At 36.7% G+C, this 18,228-nt stretch overlaps 1 pseudogene; it reads right to left on the bottom strand.

The window, feature by feature from the left end:
- Positions 1-8,918: 8,918 nt before the first annotated feature.
- On the bottom strand, positions 8,919-11,458 carry LOC143558476 (nuclear intron maturase 1, mitochondrial-like; annotated as a pseudogene).
- Between the last annotated feature and the right edge of the window lie 6,770 nt (positions 11,459-18,228).

The raw sequence follows: 18,228 nt of genomic DNA, 5'->3' as shown, positions 1-18,228 counted from the left end.
CAATGATATCTTTAACATCCAAGGCACTTATGCATGATAATTCGATTTTAGCATGCATAAAATTAAGCAGAACACCACGAATCTTATGATATCATAAGAGTACTAGTTATATAATGGAGCTACACGCCTACCCAAGATCGAAGTATCGCTGCAACAATTCTTGTTTGGGTCTCCTTCTCATCCGTCACTATCAAAATAGAGAGAGAGAGAGAAAAAAAAGACAGAAGAAACAAAAATGGACCCTTATGTAATCCATTTAAACACCTAAAGACCCATATAAGATAAAATTATCAAAATAAACATGTTTGACTAAAATTTTTTTAAAATAGACATGTCTATTTTAACCCACATCTTTTTAATTATTAATTTTTAGATAATAAACAACTGACACGTCACTGAAGCCGGCTAAGGCAGCTAAGCCTTAGCCACTTTATGGGCACAGAATTTTATGAAAAGTGAGTGGGTCCCACCTTTAACCAATAAAAATTCAACACATGTCAAAGGCGGCTAAACTTAGCCTACATCTATGGTTATTTAGCCGGCATCTTTGACTCTTAGCCGGCTTCGGGATACGTGTATATATACTTAGCCGGATCCAAATATTCCTTCTTAGCTGGATCCGACTCGGCTTGTAGGCTAAGGCTTCACTTAGCTGCCTTCTTTTTTTCATTTAGCCGTCTAATTTTAGCCGTTAAAATTGAATATTTTAAGAACCTTACCAACTCTATTAAATATTTAGCCGGCTCCACTTAGCCGTCTTCTTAGCCGGTGTAAATTTAGCCTCCAAAATTAAATATTTTTAGCTACTCGGTTAATTATTTAGCGGGTTTCGCCTAGCCGTCAAATTTTTTTCTCTTATCCGGCATGTTTTAGCCATCGGAAATAAATATATTTTACCTACCCAAATTTAATTTTCACCAACCGTATTTATAAAACTATACTCCATCTTATAAAACAATCTTCACCCTATCAATTTTTTTTACTTTCTTATCACAAGATCATCATTTTTAAAAAACATATTTATTTAAAAATGAGATGGGGTGAAGATGGGTATATAGTTTTATAAAAATAGTTTGTGAAAAATTAAGTTTGAGTAGGTAAATATATTTTTCATAAAATTATGTGCCCTTGACAAGTCCCTATCTTCATAAAAGGAGCAAAACAAACACAAAAACTCACCTAAAGTTTATGGTTTGTGAGGGCTATGGTTTGTGAGGGCTAGCAAACATCAATTTCTAACATTAAATTAGGGCCCTTGAATCACCACTAGATCCACCAATAGAATGTAAGTACAAGGATTTGAAGTCCTTTATAAAGACCTGCCCATAACACCTTCACATACCACACTATTCTTGCACCAGACCTCACTAAAACTATCCCAATTTATATCCAAAAAATTAGTCTATAGAAAACGATCATATATATCTCCCTCTCCAACTCCAAACTTCGATTTTCCACTTGGTGATTAAACTCCTAAGTCTTTGTTAAGTTTTCCAGTTAGTCTCGCTTGATTTGAACGAGGATTCGACCTCCAAGTCAGTCACTTGATTCTTTCCTATCCTTTTGGGTTTCACTAAAGTTTCTCATATCAAATATTCATAGCCATTAGGGCATGTTTACACCCCCATACTAACTTTACTCGCCTTTCTTTATAATCTTAGCCTCTTCATTTCAAGATGGATCAAGCAAGAGGAAGCAATACAAGGGCTAGGTGGTGCCGGCCAAAGTTCGTTGCTATTCACCCCCTTCACCCTTAGTCGTTGATTGGAGTAGGGTGCAAACCTCGATAGTCTTTACGAATATTTTGAATTAAAAGAACCAAATGTGAGTTTCACGACCTTTTTTGATAACTTTACATGAACTTAGTAATTTTACATAAACTTAATTAGTAATTTTGCGTAAACTTATATAATAACTTTTCATAAATTTATTTAGTAACTTTACATTAACATATTTGACAACTTTACATAAACTTAATTCATAACATTGCATAAACTTATTTGGCAACTTTACATAAACTTATCAAATACGATAATTAAGGAAGATATAGAATCTTTATGTGAACATGAGTTACATGGGGCATTTAAGATCTTTAGATCAATATATTATATAATCATTAACTATGAATTTAATTGAGGAACATGTGGGGAGTACTATCGGGATTGATCCCCCCCCCCCCCCCCCCGCTCATGGTTAGTCGCTCTAACCAACGTGTTAATGGGTGCATATAATTTATCCTTTTTATTGTCGTGATAACAAGGGGCCGGGCAAAGCAACAACATATCTGTGGTTGATTATAGGCTCGTTGTCATATATTAATTCGTATTCTTAGATAGTCTACGTAGGATTATCAATCTTATTCATGTTATCGTATATATCATTTAACATTATTCAATCACTTAGATGTTTAAAAGGGCTTTTAAATTCAAAATCATAAACTTTGGGGATAACATTTTCATTGGGAAAACGCATTGTTAACATAATAATCATAGTTTCCCAAATTTACAGTAACGCATATTCTAATCATGAAACATTAATTAGTTTTAAATTACATTATATTTATGAAAGCTAAAACAAGTTTTAATCTACGTTTTGATCTTGAAAACATCAATAAGTTTTAGTAAAAGTTTTATTTATAATATCTATTTGAGAAATCATTACATGACTTACACATTTAAATATTCGAGTCTCAACGCTTTCTAAAGAACTGGTTTAATCATGTAATTTAAAACTTGTAAACTCATCAACATTATATTTACTTTTTTATTATTTTTTTCAGGGTATTAAAACAAAGAAGAATTTTGTGGGCCTTTATAAGCATCGCATCCCATGTAGGACCACTACATTAATACACAGCCGAGACCTTATCCCAAGCAACCCATGTGACCTTTGTCTTATCCACCGAACTAACCCAAAAAATACCCTCCTCAATCTCTCGAGTTTGTGCAACACCCACACCCGAGACCTAAACAACGAAAAATAGTATGTCACCAACGAATTAAGGACAAATTTGATCATCGACGTCGAGTCAACTCTAGCATGGGCTGTACACGTTCCAACATTTGTTGCTATCCAAGCCCGTAAAGAATTTGTCAGATATATTATGGTAAAGTCTACATGTATTTTGGTGACCCGTACTTGATATTTTTTAAAAAGACGTGTTTTGAAATGTCAGCCAACCCGATTTTACACAAATTGAGGGTGGTTATGTTGTGGGTTGGGTAGTGTTTGAATTTTCTTTCGAAAATTGCTATTATATTTACCAAGTAACATTTTCGCCGGGATTTTACGAATATCATTCTGAGAGAGACAAATTGAACCATTATATTTACTGAGAGGCCGATATTATTGGACAAAATGCAATTCTTATGGAACAAATTAGGGATATGGGCACCTCCCTCGAAACGAGAAAACAAAAGTGGTTATAGTAGCATCGTACATATAACTGATTACCACATTAAGAATGGAGTGATGAAACGTTTTAGTCGCATGATAATACAAAAATCATATACAACTATGTCCTCTACCATGGACATATTTGGTCATTGACGGCAACTTGACTCTAGCATGGACTGTAGCACATGTTCCGGAATCTGTTGTTATCCAAGCCCACAATATATTACGGTAAGTCTACATGTATTTTGGTGACCCAAACTTAATTAATACTTTTAAAAATGACATGTTTTGACATGTTAGCCAACCCGAATTTACACAAATTGAAGGTGGTTATGTTGTGGGTTGGGTGGTGTTTGAATATTCTTTCAAAAACTGTTATTATATTTGGGTCCTGCTAGGAACAACCCCCCCCCCCCTATATGCCCCGTATAGCACTATACGGGATGTATAGGCCCCCTATAGCCCTCCCCCTCGTAACATACTATACGGGGCGTATAGGGGGTGGGGGGTCTGGTTGTCCCTAGAAAACCCTTTATATTTACCAAGTAACATTTCCGTAGGGTTTTTACGAATACAATTGGAGATGGATGAGCCATCGTGTAACGGTCTTCAGGTCGACGAATAGGGGTCGAGATTATCGGACAATATTCTTTTGGAACAAATTGGAGATATGGACACCTCCCTCGAAACAAGGAAATCAAAAGTGGTTGTAGTAGCATCACACATATAACTGATTGCCCACCCCATTAAGAATGGAATGATCAAACATTTTAGTCGCCTAATAGTACAAAAGATCTTATACAACCCTTTCCTCTACCAAGGATAAATTTGATCACCGACAACGAGTTGGCTCTAGCATGGGTTGTAGCACATGTTTCGGCATCTGTTGCTATCTAAGCCTGCAAAGAGTTTGTCAGATTTATTACGGTAAGTCTACATGTATTTTGGTAACCCAAACTTAATTAATATTAAAAAAACATGTTTTGACATGTTAGCCAACCCGAATTTACACAAATTGAGGGTGGTTATGTTGTGGGTTGAGTGGTGTTTGAACTTTCATTCGAAAATTGTTTTGTAGCATAAACAAAATGAAATGCAACAAAATGAAAATGTTTTTTATAAACTAAATGAATACCCTTTATATTATTATATATATGCAGCATAAACAAAATGAAAATGTTTTTTATTAGTTATGTCACTTTTTTGTTTAAATTTAACATGTAGAGAGACTTTAATACGCAAAAAATCGTTGAGAAACTTTTGTGCAAAAAAAAAAAAAGAAAATATGTTGTTTTTTTTTATGAAATTTGCCTTACTTAAAATTATTCAAAAATACTTGAAATAATAACCATGAGATCAATTCTTCGAAGAATTGTAATAATTTAAACTATAACCCATTAACAATTAATAATTAATATTATTGACTTCAACCGTCCAACTTTCATTTTCATTAACAAGAGTTATCCCACTCTCATGAGCTCATAATCATTATCAATTTACATTTGATTTTGCTCAAAAGAAATAATGTATGTTTTCCTATTTCATTCACAATCATCTCTATGAGCCAGATCAAGTGGATTTTATGTTCGCAAATGAGTGAATACATGTACATTGAAAATGAGGAAATAGATGAAGAAAAGATAACTATAATCTTTTTTATGCTTGCAAATAAGAGGATTTTTTTTTGGTCTAGAAAACTACAGCTCACAGTTTCACACTAAAGCCAAAATTTGTACAAGTCTCAAGTTTCATATTCCGTAACTAAAAGAGACTTATGTTTATAGGCTTATGAGTTCACTAACCTTAAAACAGTTAAAACTCATTTGGTGACATTACAACATGAGCATATCAATACTTAATAATATGCACTCAATATCAAAACTCATGTATATGTTGTATACAAAACTTAGCGTCCCGATTCGAAAGGACTCTGTCGGCCTCTTTGAAACCCCATATTTCGCGCTCCAATAGTTTTATAATCCCACACAATCTCACCAAGCATGTCATGAGGCAAACACAGTCTTCCTTCTTTCACTGATCTTTGCAACTCACAAAAGAACTTCAGATCCTGCAACTTTATATAATCCAACAACACCTGTTCATGATCCGGGACCCACCTCTCGGAAATGGGGTATAATCACACAGTGGAATCATATTCATTCGCGAAAACCTAACCCCTTCAATCGCATCAGCAAGACCTAATCTCAACAAATCAGCATACTCGGGAGTCCTATTATCCATGCTCTGCCTAAGTGGACGGCTAAGATCGCGTGAACCTTTCTTAAACACCTTAGCCCTTGATTTCATCTTATACCTAGCAGCATATAATTTAGCCACCGAGTTTCGAATAACATACGCGCAGAAACCAACAACCTTCTTTCTATTATTACTGATACCATTCAACCATTGTTTCAAGAAACTTACTCAATACCGATTTGATACACATGTTTATTGAATCATAGGACCTTGCTGGGCGTTTTCTGCGGTTGACTGTGTTGAAGCAATCAACTACAAAGCTACGGGTAATTTAGTTGAATTATCGGTTCAGCAAGTTTTCGATTGTGCTCGTGTCTTTAAATGTGGAGGAGCTGACCCGTCTATTGCTTTCCAACACATCTTGTCGTCTGGCGGTATCGCTTCTAGCCATGATTATCCCTACATGGGGATGTTTGGGGAGTGCGAGCAAGTAAGGGTTTGTATTATAGGTTTCTAAGTTTTAACTTTTCAAAATGAGGGGTGTGCGTGGCGCGGTTTTGAGTTAAGATATATATTTTTTTAATTCTTATAAATTGCTTTCAATAAAAAAATTAAAAGATAAAAATCTAGAAATATGGTTCCGTTCGGTTTTTCACTTTGGACTTTTAGGTTTCGGATGGGTTTGTTCATTTTCTTGCACACCCCTATTGCCATTCATATTAATTTTGTTTGTTTTGTTCTTTGTAAAAAAAAGGCAAAAGTGGCGGCCACGATTGACGGTTTCGGATTCGTTCCCCCCAACAACGAGCAGGCTTTGGCATGGGCGGTAGCCCATATCCCTGTTGCGGTTGCTATTCAGGCCCGGAAAGAGTTTCAGGATTATACCACGGTAAAGTTTACCCACATGTAACTTAATTAATATATATTTATTTTAAAAGACATGCTTTGTGACCCGTTACCCGAATTTAGCCAGATAGTGTTTGGAATTTTGTTTTGAAAATCTCTTACTTTATTTACCAAATTAACATTTTTTGCAGGGCTTCTATGAGTGCCGGTCTGAGATAGGAAAGCTAGACCACGTTGTTACCGTTGTCGGGTATGGTACGACGAGCAAGGGTCGTGACGCAACACTTATGGAGAAGGGTGGGGATACAAAAGCTATGGGTTCATCCCTCGCAATGAAGAAATAAAAGTGGGTTGCTGTAGTTTAGCCCACGTTGTTGATTACCCCATCAAGAATGGGGTCATCAGACCTTTCAATCGCCCGCCAGTACCTAGTGTCACATACAACCCCTGTAGCTGCGACGTTTGTGCACCTCATCTCCATGGTGGAGGTAACAAAATATATTAATTTTTGCCTACAATAGATGCTGATTTTGTGTAATTTAAAGGGCTACTACATGTCTTCTAACAAAAAAATGCAACCTTAACAGGTTGTTGATTCTACTGCTGCGGATGCTAGAGGACTTGATCATGTTTATGTATTTCGTTAACGTACTTATTTCGTATGTTTCCTTGGTAATGACATATTCAACTGCTGAACTTGAAAGAGGCGTGCTTGATTTTCATTTGAATCCGAACCAAGCCCAAGCATAACTTCAGCTTGGCTGTATAAGGTATAAAATCAAGGCGCTTTTAAGCAAGTTTCGTTCCCTTCCTTAATCCTTGACTGATTTTCATTTGAAACCGAACACAAGTTTCTGGAACTTCCTTATAATTGGTGGATATGTGAAATAAGGAGACTAAAATACTTTTAAGGGGTAGGCATCTTGGTTTCTTGATACTGCTCTTAGATGTCTTTGGTGGAAAACTTTTGTTTTCCTATTCTCAGGGTTAGGATGCCCTTTGTTTCTTTTTTTTTAGTCTATATTAGCTAATAGATTTGGTCTTTTTTTATTTTAACCTATTAGCTAATTATGCGGTTTTTAATTGGTGGATAGATATTTGGAAGCTTGTGAAAAGCTTAAACCCGGGAGATATAAGGTTGGACCCTGCCACTGGTTCTAGAACATTAATTACCTCCCTCTATTTTACATTTTTAGCACAATGCAGTGGCAGTATTGATGTTAGTTTTGATAGCATTTTCTTGTTTTAAAAGAAGTTTGAGCCCGGTCTTGTATGGGGCCTGTGGAGGTATAAGGTGGGAGATTGCTGGTTTATTGGGAAAACATGGTAGGAGTTAGTTATATGATTATAGACATTATATTTAAGAATATGAATGTGGTTACAACTGGTTGGATGTTGGTTGTTGATCAAGAAAGATGTAGGAAGATGGGATTAATGGGATTATGATTCAAAGTGATGGCTTTGGTTACGGTTATATGGCTGGCTATATTGGTTGATACCAGGTGTAAGGTTGATATTACTTTTAGGTGGTGTAGGCTGCACGAAAACCTGAAGGTCTTGCATTGTTATGTTAGGCTATACGTAGTGGAGGGACTACAAATTGTGGTGTTTTGCGCCGTGCGACGCCCAGTCAACAAGGGGTTAGAATTTATTTTTAGGGTGTAATGGTGTAGGGGCTATAAATAGTAATATGTATATATATATATAATACACACACATATTAAATATTATATTATTATTTTCCCTTCTTCCAGGCGACGAGAACAACTCGCCCCCACCCCTTATCGCCTGAAAATCGACGGGGGGGGGGGGGGGGGGGGTGTTTCCCCCCAAAATCGTCCCCATCTCACCATTTTATCGCCCCATTACATATGGCCTTAGAGTTGGTATTTAGGCTTGTTATTTGTTAATGGTAGGAGCATTAACTATGAGATCAATTATTCGAAAATACGTGAAATAATATCTATGAGATCAATTATTCGAAGAAAATACTTGGCAAACAATAAAATTTTAATAATTTAAACTATAACCCATTAACAATTAATAGTTAATATTATTGGTTTTAAACTTTTAATTGTCTAACTTTCATTTTATTAACAAAAGTTATCTCACTCTTATGAACTCATAATCATTATCAATTTACATTTGATTTTGCTAAAAAGAAATAATGTATGTTTCTCTATTTCATTCATAATTATCCGTATGAGCCAGATCAAGTGGATTTTATGTTCGCACATGAGTGAATACATATTCAAAAGAAAATGAGGAAATACATGAAGAAAAGATAACTATAACTTTATGCTTGCACATAAGAGGTTTTTTTTTTTTTTTTTTTTTTTTTTTTTGGTTCTAAAAAACTACAGCTCACATTCCCACACTAAAGCCAAAATTTGTACAAGTCTCAAGTTTCATATTCTATAACTAAAAGAGACTTCTGTCTGTAGGCTTATGAGTTAACACTAACCTTAAAACAATTAAAACTCATTTGGTGGCATTACAACATGAACATATAAATACTTGATAATATACAGTCAATTTCAAAACTCAACATGTATCTGATGTATACAAAACTTAGCGTCCCGATTCGAAAGGACTCTGCTGTCCTCTTTGAAATCCTAGATTTCGCGCTCCTATAGTTTTATAATCCCACACAATCTCACCAAGCATGTCATGAGGCAAACACAGTCTTCCTTCTTTCACTGATCTTTGCAACTCACAAAAGAACTTCAGATCTTGCAACTTTATATAATCCAACAACACCTGTTCATGATCCGGGACCCACCTCCTCGGAAATGGGGTATAATCACACGGTGGAATCATATTCATTCGCGAAAACCTAACCCCTTCAATCGCATCAGCAAGACCTAATCTCAACAAATCAGCATACTCGGGAGTCCTATTATCCATGCTCTGCCTAGGTGGACGGCTAAGATCGCGTGAACCTTTCTTAAACACCTTAGCCCTTGATTTCATCTTATACCTAGCAGCATATAATTTAGCCACCAAGTTTCGAATAACATACGCGCAGAAACCAACAACCTTCTTTCTGTTATCTGCATACTGATACCAATCCGCTATTGTTTCAAGAAACTTATTCATCTGTGCATTCGTTTGTGCTTGACCACAATAAAGCATTGGAGTACACGGTAATGGCTCAGGATCTTTATCCCCTTTAACAAACTTAAGCCGTCTAAACTGTCGTATGCATTGCTGCAAACTCGCAGTAACCGAAAGCAAAATCCCAACACTTTTTTGACTCACGATATGACCACCGCTTGACGCAAACCGGATAGTTGGATATATCACTCTTTGACCAATTACATGATCCAAAAACTGAACACCTCTGCTCACATGTTCAATTTCGATCTTTGATTCGCTTAACTTAAGCGCGTACTTATTCGCGCAAAACTCGATTATTAAATCCCTAATCTCCAATGCATCCTTTCTTGACCCTCTAATTCCTATCAAGAAATGACCACCGTAACGAATGTAATCCATCTTTTTGGATTTATCTTTCCCATCCCCACGTACAAACTCGGGCCATGACGGCGTATGATTACCATAATCATTAATGGCAAAACTATCATTGTATGTAGGACCAAATTGTAGGATTTTTTCCTCCATCATGTGATCTAACTCATTGAGATAAATATTAGCAGGCAAAGGACTTAATATTCCACAATAACCATAATTAGGTACCTTTACAGCCTCCACAGGTGCAAAATCATAAAATGTTCTCAGCCAATACGGGTCAGGTTTCGCCTCGTTTTCATCAAGAACTTTCTTCCTCTTCAACCCCTTTTTCTTGTTTCTTTTCCTCTTAATCTTTTCATCATCAAGCCCCGACTTTGACGCTCCTTTTAACCCGGATTTGATCAAAACCAATACTTTCTGATCCGTAACACCTTTTTCAACGAACTCGATCAGCAAATTGGCATCTAAACTATCAAACATTTCGGTTAAATCGCCTTTCAAGAACCACACATACCCAGCAAAATTACTCCGAATCGTTCGAATCACCGTATAGGCATTCCTCTTCGGGCGAAACACGTGCGATTTGAAGGAAAACCCCGCCTCAAACACCGGCACGAGAATCATCAAAAGCAATTCTTGAACCAGATAATCTTGAAACGGAGGCTCATTGGATGCCGAAATCATCCGAAGCTTTCGATTTGAGAGCTTCGAAACATGGGCTTTATCATTAGGGTTTTGAATGTAAGGTTTGGTTTTCATGTTCCATTGAAACTGACCTTGTACGACGGCGTTTCGAAGGGAAAGGAGGTTGGTGAGGACGTGGGACTGGACGGCATGTCTGGCCGGGTATGAACCGGTGAAGTGGGCGCATGTGCGTTGGTAGGCTAGGACCCATAGGTCGAGTTTGGAGTAGAGGTGCACAAATCGGTTTTTTAAAAAAACCGGTCCGGTTAAACCGGTTCGGTTAATAACCGGACCGGTTAATAACCGGTTTTTGTATGTCAAAACCCTAACCGGTCTAACCGGTTAGGACCGGTTTAGAAACCGGTTAGAACCGGTTAATAACCGGTTAACCGGTTTTTTTTTTAAAATAACCGGTTAATAACCGGTTTTTTTCATAATAACCGGTTTTAAAAAAAACCGGTTTTTCCATTAACCGGTTTGTTAACCGGTTTTGGCTCTAAAACTTGTAACCGAAATACGAACCGGCGGTTTGTAAACCGGTCAAACCGGTTTTTAAAAAACCGGTTTTCGTAAAAACCGGTTTCCGGTTTAAACCGGCAAACCGGTTCCCGGACCGGTTTTTTTGACCATCTCTAGTTTGGAGATGAAACCGGTGAGGTTGGAGAAGTGGGTTTGGTTTCGGGTTGTGAAGGCTTTGATCCATAAATCGAAGAGGTCTTGAAATGGGTCTTGTTTGAGATGGGAGTGTGGGTCTTGTTTGGGTGGTTGTTGATGACGGTGGTGGTGGTGGTGGTGGTGGTGGTGGTGGTGGTGAGAAGGTGCGAATGTAGGTAAGGTGTTTGAGTTTAGTACCAAGAGACATTGGCTATGCATTTGGAGATGGTCTGGTTTTTGTTTAGTAATCACTCGAGTAAATTAAAGATAAAAAAACACAAATTGGAAATACATTATATTGTATTAGTTGATAATAATTTTTTATTTAAAAACCCTTGTTAACTGTTCAACCTTTTTGACTATTTTTCTTCTCCGTAAAAAACAATTAACGTTATGTATTTTTTTACATCAAATTTCAAATCGATGTTTGAAGACTTTTGATTGATAAAAGAATATAAGTTGACTAATGTAAATCTTATCTTGAAACGATAAATCCAAACTATGTAACAGTGTTTCAATTGTTACCCCATACATGTAAAAGTATGAAATCCTTATATCAATGATTATACTTTTAGGTTTTGTTACTTGCTTTAAAAAGTTGTTTGAAATCCTTATATCAGATGAGTCAATTATACCGTGCATTTTCTTCTTTTGTTAATCCCTTATTTGATTGATTTATTTGATTATTTTTCCAGATTGTTATATAGTCAATTTATTAGTTTAATTTAGTGTACCAAATTATCGAAATTCAGAAGCTACCGTAAATGACCCAGTTTCTAGCTACTATTTTTTGGTTCCAATAGCTCAACTTTGAAACAATTTTGCCTGCACAAATCCTAATTCAAGTTTTGTTGTTTGTGTTAAAGTGATTTGATCGAGTTGTCAATATTTTGACCAAATTTTGTTAACGAGAAGTGCCAACAAATGTTATCCCGTGTTACTAAAAGGGTATGATAGTAAAATTGCAATTTTATTTTTCTTTTTCTCCTAACTCAGAAACACACAAAATGTATAACTTATTTTCCTTTATATTAAACTCGGCAACACGAAATAAAATTACATATTTTCCTCTCTTTTCATTTCTTCTCTACTAATTTCTTTTCCTTTATTAAATGAAATTCGAGAACACAACGTTTAGAGCCACATAAGGCTTACAAAACAGATGAGCTGAGCAGGGTAATGTGCTATGACACGAGGTTTAAATATATAACACCTGATAAACCTATTTCATTTTTATTTTTAATAAAGTTCTTTTAGGGTCAGGAGAAGATGTAAGTCTATGACATCATCGGTATCACACGAGTTTATAACATAGTTAAATGATATAGAAATAATATGAATTTTAAATAAAGTTCTCAAATCGAGGGTTAAAAATGAGGGGTCAATCATGTATTAATTTTTAAAATTAACAAAAGATAACTAAAGTTAAAGAATAAAAAATGTAAATATTTTAAATTAAATTGAACGCATAACCGGGCGACGGTATGCGCATAATGCTACATTGTATGTGTAACCGGTGACGGTACACATGTAACGACAGCATACGCGTAACTGATGCCAGTATGCGCTAACATTGAATACAAAACTAGTGTGGGTACGCTCATAACCCAATGACAATACGCACGTAACCTGAAATTGGACGTAACTTATGCAAAGCTAGTACGCGTGTACCAACGGTGAACACATAACTCGGTCTGACCCATGACCCAATCGCACTCGACCCGAACCGTTGTCGCACCTAGCTGGTAATCACTAGCATGTTAATTTTTTTAATTAAAAAAAGATAACAATACATACTCAAATTAAAGAGAATAAAATGCTCGTTTTATGGTGTGTTTTTTTAAGAAAAAAAATATTAATGTGAGATGTGGTCGCTAAAAGGTCGAGGGGGGGGGGGGGTAGTGACCCCTATATTTTTATAATTGCATGCATTGGTGATTGTACTTTACACAACAAGGACCACATAAATTATAAGAGGTACAAAACATCATGCACAAGGTACAACACATAATGTATAAACTTATGAGATTTTAGGGGTAATGTGGTCTTTTGGTCACCTCTTCTACGATAAACATTATCTAATTCAAAAAATATTTACAAATATGGTCCTTTAACTTCAATCACATTTTTTTAATTTATATAATAGTTGCATATGTATTATTCTAAATTAACTACTCATACGAATTTTGAACAACCATAACTTTTTCACAAGTTAATATTTCTTAGTAAATATTACACCATAAAAACGAGTTTTTTATTCACTTAAATTTGAGTATGTTATTTCTATATTTTTTTAAAATTAAAAAACTTAACGGGCTACGTTATTACCAATTAGGACCGGTAAATGGGCAGGCCGGGTGGGTTCAGGTCAAGGGTTAGAAATGGTTACGGTCAAATCATGTGATGCAAAAAAGTTTAATTTGGTCCTGGTCTGGTTGGGATCGGTTACCCGTTTAATGTAATGTTATGCGCGTACTGACACTGAATTGAACAAGTACAATCGTTGTCAGTGTTTTCTGACACCGATTACACATCCGATGTCGTGTTACACACACAAGGTTTAAAAAGGCGGAAACGAGCCTTAAGGCGTAAGAGGCCTCGAGGCGTACTGAGGTATAAGCCTTGAAACATTATTAAAAAAATATTAAAAATTCATATATATATATATATATATCTGTGTGTATGTATGTGTGTATAATTCTAAAATTTCACACTTTTACAAAAAAAAATAACATTATGAATATTATATAACCAAATTATTATTATTATTTTTATTATATATAATAAATAGAAAGTTTTGTGCCGCAAATGCCTTAATGGGCCACTTGACGGCACCGAACTGGTCCACATAGTTTGTTTATGTTTCTTTAGTTCAGTCATCGTAACGAATGTAAAGAAAACCGAGCGAACGGCAAATTTTTTTTGTTTTTGTTTTTGTTTTAGTTCCGGAATTGACAACGATCGGCTTTTACCAACGGACGTCACCCTATTGGTCCACCTCAACTTTTATACTTTTTAGTTTTATATTTGGTTTTAATTCCGGTACAATATCACACGTTACCGAAACCGACCAAATTTGTGTCGACTTACCGGCAATGCTTGAGGCCAACAACACTTAGGTTTTACCACTGTCCGAGGTTTACTAACCTACCCGGCGCAACGCGCCGAGTAAAAAACTAGTTTAGTAATAAATCATAAAATAGTTCAACATCCTAATTTAGCACAAAAATAAACATCATATAATGGTTCACCAACAAACAGGCATCATAAAGTAGTTTTTGTTGTTGTGATTACGCATGTGTTGCTTGTTGTTGTGAAAGGAGGCAGACCACTTAAACTCTAACCATTATATCATTAATCGATGATGTTTTTTTCAGTCCACTAGCAATAAATGTTAGACTGATCCATTAATTAAGTCAACTAAACGCTAAATGGTCAAAAAAATCCATAAAATTAAAATAATTGGCATATTTCACTAATTCTATTGAGACTTAAGCCTCAGCGTATACCCTCGACGCCTCACCACCTTGAACCGCCTTGCAAAGGTCGAGGCTTAGGTTTTAATATACACTAATGAGGCTAAGCCTCTTAGGCCAAGTGTAGTGCGTGGCAAATATGGGTCGACAAGGGGCGAGAACACCGCCCCCCTAGGCGACAAGGGGCGATAAGTAGGAAGGAGGCGATTTTTGGGCTACAACACCGCCCAGGGCTATATATACATCTCCCCTTGCCACATGTCTAAAATCCCTCCATTTTGTAGCCCATTCACTACACATAGCCTTAAGCGTTTTTCCACCGAGACGCGCCTCAGAACGCCTTTTTAAACCATGTACACGCACACTATTGTTGGGTTACGCGCATGCCAATGCGAGGTCAGGTGCGTATTGACTCCGATTACGTGTTCGAGGACTTGTTTGTACGCGTACCTCGCAGCATCACGCGGATACCCAAGTAGTTATATATAGTATAGATAAACATGATCATTTTGCACAATAATAATACAAAAATATCATATAATAGTTTCGTTGTAATTAATTTCTGCGATGTGATAAGATTGTCAAGGTATAGAACAAGAGGTTAAGAGTTTAATCCTATATATTGTAACATTTAGTCGCAATGATATAGTCGTTTGTGAAAATGATTTTAGTACGTGGTGTGCAAAAATAATATCTTTAAATAGTTTGATGTAAAATAAACTTTATAAACATGACTATTATTAGGTTGTTCAAAGGGTAACACCCGACCCCTTTACCTAATACTTTACCCGGACCCTTTACCTTTTTAAAAAGAAACGTGGACCCGAGACCCTACCCTATAAACCATCAAAGGGTCGGGTATAAATAAAGGTTTTAAGGGTCCAACCCTTTACCCATTAAAGCAGTAATCACATATCATTTTCTGGATGATCTAGTTGCATATCTCATATATGAATTTAATATATGAATCCTAGAACAATTATACTTTTATTTAATAAAATAAACCATTTGAACTTATGCAAATAATATTCACATTAACAAATTATATGTAGAGAACAATTCAATGATTCCCATATATATGTTTCCAATCTATAGTATGGCCCTTTATTTTTATTTTTCTTAGTAATTGAAAAATTTTTGATGAATCATATATGAAATACAAACCTCTTCTAAATTTCAGATTAATCGTGAATCTGATGTATATTTATATAAGAAACTAGTAAACGGGTCAAAAATTTAAAAAGGGTCCGACCCTTGAAACTCTTTTATCCTTTAAGGTGAAATTTAAATACCCTTAACCCGACCCATATTATATATTCGGGTCTAATTAAGGGTTTTACGAATTAAGTAACCGGGTTTCAAGGGTTCAACCCTTATCTTGCTCATATTATTATTAGGTAATTGCCGAGATCCTCATTCATCTCATCCCTTATCAATCTAAAAAAATGGCCCTGCAGATTTTGACAAAACCGGTCGATAAGTTGATAAGGAAATTACAATTTTCAACACCGATGTTCAGTTCCACTCATGCTCGTTTTCAGTCAAAAGGTATCTGAAGAAACACGGATCCACTCCCCACTAATGGGTCCTTGATCCAATGAGTCAACAGGGTAGGATACGGTTAACTGCCAACACGATATGAACCCAATTGCCTAAAGTCCAATGACGAAAACCTGCAAAACAGACACCGTGAGCTCGTTACGGGAAGGACAAGAGGGGGTCTTCTCGTAACCACCTGCGTGAGAATAAGTACTGTTATGTAGAAGATAAGCACTTAAGTAAATTGAGAGAGTACAGTGGGAGTGAATGAATCCCTCATGATGATTGAGAGGGTATTTATAGCCGAGGGTGTAGGAAGGTGAATGAGCCAGCTGTCCCTTAAGAAGATACCTGCATAACCGTCTGGACGCGTGTCCTTATGTGATAGGTTTAGCTTATACGTTGCATGTGCATGTATAACAACCTAGACACGTGTCTCTTTGTCATTGGTTAATAGGAGAATATTGGCCATGTGCACGGTTATAACGATTATGCCACGCGTTACTGGCTGATTGGCCATCGGATCACGTATTGTTTAAGAAAGCATCTTGGTAATTCTTCTAGAAGGTAATTGGTTATTTGACAGCTATCCCGGAGCATTACCTCGTGGTTATCTATGCGGAAGTATATTCCTTCCTTGCGGATGACCTTGGAGGGTGCTATGATGCTTCCGCATGTGCTTTGAGGGTATTTCTTCCTCAAATGATTTATGCGGATGATTCATATGTCCCGCGGGTGCCTTATGAGGGACTTCTAGTTAACCCGAGGGTATTACTTAAGGGTATTTTTGATACCTTACCTCTATAAGTCCCCTAGTCCAGTGTTTCTTCCATGTGAAGTATTTTATGCGGGTGAAATTCTTGACTTAATGCGTATTTGGGGGTTTTTATATTTTCAATTTTGGTAGAAAATATCTTCTGTTGTTTGTGGAAAATCATGAAAAAAGGACAAGTTAACCACTCGCTGGCGCGTGTGCAGGTGACAGGACGTTTATGACGGCTGTTACTGTACCCGACTGTACAATTTTTCCTCTTTTTCTAATTTTTCGCGTGACGTGGCGATTATTTACTGGATTGTCTTTTCTCTCTCTACTGTCTGTATCCCATCGCATTAATTGCGGTGGGTATAAATAGATGGAGTTAACTTCTTTTGGAAGTTTTATCGTCTTTGCCTTCTAAACATTAACTTGCTTTCTTTCTTTGAAACCTTTGATCTTTCCTTTGATTTACTCTAATACTGTAACGAGTTTTTCACATAATGGCATCCGTACAGTCTGAAGTTGACGAAATAGAGGTCCAATGGGACCTAGACGAGTACCAGAAACTCATTACGACTTATGGCATTCCATTAGAATGGGAACCAGAATTCCCTGCTGCCGGTTCTATTGCCAATTTTCCACCTCCGGGGAAGATGGCTTTGTATGCTGACTACTTTATCCATGGGAACTTCCGTCTTCCCATCACCAAGTTTTTCCAATGAGTGATCAAAGAGTTTGGGATTCATCTATCTCAACTACATCCTCGTGTTGTCATGCGAATTCGACACTTCGAGTTCGTATGTATGGCAAAATAGATGGTGCCTCGGTTGGATCGATTCGTTGTTTTTTACAGGATGGCCAACCGGAAAGGATGGTTTACTTGTCACAGTTTGCCAGATAGGGTTATTGGCATTGTTATCGAGGATATTTCCAAGGATTGGAAGAAAAAGTTCTTTTGGATTTCCGAGGACGTGGTGCCGGAGGCCATGGTCCGTCGCGCTGTTAACGACGCTCTCATTAATATTACTCCGGCCGCCCATGAGAAGCGCGATTGGTTCCGTAAACTGACTTCTTCTCCTACGCCAATGCGAGCACTTCCGGAAAAGGCCCTTGTATGGGCGGGTATGAGTCGTTTGTGGCCTTCTTCTTTCATGGAGCCTGTTTTTATTGAGCTAGATGGCCGTGAGTTTTACTACCTTGTTCTGC

This window comes from Bidens hawaiensis, unplaced genomic scaffold, assembly GCF_021521415.1.
Source record: "Bidens hawaiensis isolate Kalapana, Puna unplaced genomic scaffold, B.hawaiensis_p1.1 tig00019491_1, whole genome shotgun sequence".
In the NCBI taxonomy this organism is placed as follows: Eukaryota; Viridiplantae; Streptophyta; class Magnoliopsida; order Asterales; family Asteraceae; genus Bidens; species Bidens hawaiensis.
The sequence above is the reverse complement of the archived record's forward strand: the minus strand, read 5'-3'. Positions and strand labels throughout refer to the sequence as shown.